The sequence below is a fragment of the Aedes aegypti genome, unplaced genomic scaffold (genome assembly GCF_002204515.2).
Source record: "Aedes aegypti strain LVP_AGWG unplaced genomic scaffold, AaegL5.0 Primary Assembly AGWG_AaegL5_hic_scaff_1585_43_PBJ_arrow, whole genome shotgun sequence".
Taxonomy (NCBI): domain Eukaryota; kingdom Metazoa; phylum Arthropoda; class Insecta; order Diptera; family Culicidae; genus Aedes; species Aedes aegypti.
Window position 1 is genome coordinate 23,578 of NW_018735036.1, and position 3,516 is coordinate 27,093.

At 40.0% G+C, this 3,516-nt stretch overlaps 1 long non-coding RNA gene across 2 annotated transcripts; it reads left to right on the forward strand.

The window, feature by feature from the left end:
- The first annotated feature begins 1,404 nt into the window (after positions 1-1,404).
- On the forward strand, positions 1,405-2,328 carry LOC110680565. 2 transcript variants are annotated; one of them, XR_002502924.1, is made up of 4 exons: positions 1,409-1,555; positions 1,616-1,752; positions 1,862-1,964; positions 2,030-2,328. It is a non-coding gene; the product is annotated as an uncharacterized LOC110680565 (long non-coding RNA). The 2 variants fall into 2 exon arrangements; XR_002502923.1 differs by having other exon boundaries at positions 1,405-1,555; positions 1,616-1,964.
- Positions 2,329-3,516: the final 1,188 nt, after the last annotated feature.

Sequence of the window (3,516 nt, forward strand, 5' to 3'; positions counted from 1 at the left end):
GCTTCACCGTTCCTTGGATGTGGTGCTCTGCATCACACACGAGCCCGCCGCTCTCGGTTAGACAGCTCGAGCTTCAGGAGCGCCACATCCAAGGAACGGTGACGCATGGAAGTGTGATGTGATGAAATGTGATGGTCTGGGGGTGTTTTTCATGGAGTGGAGTAGGAAGCGTCGTGAAAATCGACGGAATAATGACGGCAGATTCCTACATTAACATCTTGCTGGAAAATCTGGAGGTTTCGCTGATCCAGACGGGCCTTGAAGAGAAATTCATATTTCTCTAGAACAACGACCCGAAGCATACTGGAAAGAAGACCAAGTCTTTCTTCCGGTCTTGTCGGATTAAACCGCTGGAATGGCCTCCACAAAGCCCAGACCTCAACCCCATCGAGAATTTGTGGGCGATTCTCGATGCTAGGGTTGAAAAAACTGGTGTTACCAACAAAAATAATTATTTTGAAGCCTTGGAGCGCGCCTGGGAAGAACTAGATCCACAACACCTACAAAACCTGGTGAAAAGCATGCCGAAGAGCCTCCAGCAAGTCCTTAAGGCCAAAGGAGGACACATTAACTATTAAATTGCTTTTTATTTTTCTTAAATCATCTTTTCTGGGGCCAAGAAGGAAGTGGGCACTTATTTTTGTCACTACTTTTTTTTCAATACAAATTGATTTTCTTTTTCTTTAAGTAAAATTCTTTTTTTAATCAAAATTTCGTAAGTGCAACTTTAAAAGAACATCAAAAATAAAATATCACAAAAGATTTAGGTGTGTTAACTTTAATTTGAACCAAATCAATGAGAGAAATTCGAAAACTGGTAAGGTGGGCACTTTATTTTGCCTCTCACTGTAACTCTCACTACCGATCGCCAGTATCGGCAGTTCGAATTCAAAGCAGTTCAATAAAACCGTTCAAACAGTACACATATGAACAGCTATCGCTCGCAATAATCATACGAGTACCCTCAGTACTGTGAAAATCACCTACCACTAGAAATTCGTTTTCGTTTTCGATACTGAATTCAAATCCAAAGATCACTTTACGCCGTGAGTGAACCACGAATCCTGAGAACCAGCTCCGAACAACTGCTGTGTTTTTGTTTTTTTTTTTATTTGTTGATGTTAACGCAAAAAACTGCTTTTCCAGTTTTCACCTTTGCATCATTTTGACTTGTGCCTTAATATATCTGGCATATATGAAGCTTCCTGAGTTAGATGATTACGACCAGTGTTGCAAAATTCGCGTTTTGCATTGAGTTATGTACTATATAACAATAACGTCCCTCCCCTGCCTCCCTATGTCTACGCCCATGGTGACTCTCAATTATAGGACTCTTACGATAAAATGAATATTCACAGTGATGCCGACAATTACTGGCGTTTACAAATACTATTAGTATCGCTTTTCAGTGTTCCGTCTTTGTCATGCCGCTCGATATTTGCAGTTTAAATGGACTCCTCATCGTAACACTTGTTGCCAGTCCAGTCGTCCAACATGAAGATAATATATTTGTTTTCGATTTTATTCATTCACAGCTGCTATTTGCTGCAAGGAGGTTCGTCATTTTGTTACCAAAATAAAATCCAACGGTCTAATCATTATCCACATTTGATAGCACACACCCTCCCTATGCCTGCTCCTCAATTCCTGGAAGAAAACATTTGTGGGCTTCCGTTAGAGCCGGAACGTTGTTTGTGTAAAACGCAAGATGACGTTTCAGAATGCGAATATTTTTCGTGAAAGAGCAGTAATGTGAGTGGATAAAGCGCCCCCAATCGCATTATTTTTGCCTTTGGTAGAACAAAATAATTTTTCATGGAGATTTGATTCGCATTATTAAAATGCTCATATGCACTGGCAGCCATCAATCAGATTGGTTCGAATATTCGGAATGGACCATCGGAAAAATCGCGTCATACTTTGTTTTATTCTGTTTTCCAGTTATTTTGGGCTGATTGAACCACGTAAGTATTGATTCTATAATCATGATTTAGTTTCAATAGAATGAAAAGCCGATTATCTTTTTCAGATATTGATTCAAACAAACATCCCGAGATGGTATGCAATCCGAAAGTTGTATTCAAAGATGAATGTGGTAATATTTGCGTTTGTAATCCACGAAGTGTCGCTCTATGTGACGATAAAGTTATGAAGAGATGTGGCAAATAATCGGTGACTAAGGCAATCAACACACTTTTCAATCCAAATCAAATATACGGGATTTCACATGCTGCCGCTGCTTCGAACAAACTAGTGTCATCCTCAGTGAAAACAACGCTAAACCTTCTCATTAATAAAGAAATACAACAGCAAAACTTTTCGCTACAACCCGAAAACTTTCCGGAAACACTACCGGATCCATTAAATTAAGCTCATTTTCCTCTCTAATTCCATATTCCGGTTCCCAGACTGATGCAACCTCTTCTTGTGTTTCCATTCGTTATCATTTGTCCTCACGGTTTTTAGCTTCCGGAATCTGTGCAATGGCGTTGCGTCGGTAGCAGAACTATAAATATTCATCCTGTTTCCGGGCTTGTGAGCATCATCTACCTCAACCCAACCAACGCCGAAATCCGCCGCATCATTTGTCCCCTTGTTTGACTGGCATCGTGTGGCCAACCGGGAAAATACACCCCATTCGCGGAAAATATCGCCCACTGCATCCCTGAGCAGCAGAATCTACACCAGCTACCAGAACATCGAAGCAAATTATTAAGCTCGTATAATTAAAATTTAATTTTATACGTGTGTTTTTGTGAGCCGGTGCATGAAAAGCTGGATCGACCCCAGCCCACCAAGTAAGTTAGATGATCATGGCAGCAGTGATTCGCACTATTCGTCTAGTGGCAGCTAGCCCGCACAGACACCCCCGTAATTATGCTAATTTCGTTCGTTCCATCACCAATAGATGGAGGCAGCCTACAACAGGGTGCTCTAATGAGTTCGAACCCTTCTTCCTTGTGCTTCGTTGATATCGCGGCCGTAGACAACTTCATTGATCCTAAACCGCTCCGCGTATGAGTTTCATTTGGAATCATGGCAGATGTTATCATATTAAATGATTTAAACTTGAAATTAGTGTATAACTTCTGAAAACAGTAGACGGTCCCATAGCCACTTTTGAAAATATTACTCAATATAACGTCATTTTTTTTTGACGTAGGACTACGTCACACCGGGGATTTTTTTAGCGGCTTTCAGTCTCAAAGGCAATCAGAACTAAAATATTTCTTCTACGCCCAACGTTTCGATTGTATTTTCAATCGTTTTCAAGGGTTCTAAAGGAACAAATTGGACAACGTTACATACATAATTTTAACGAAAAGACACTGTTACTTACAGAAAATTTGTTCTTTGTCTGGTGGTTGTGTTTCATGGATTTGGGTGAAGTATTTGATCTTCATCAATTTCCTAAAAATTATTCAACAAACAGACACATTTCACAATTTAAATTTTACAACACTAAAGACATTAACTAACTATTTAATAGGTTTACAGACGGAAAACTTGGACTAC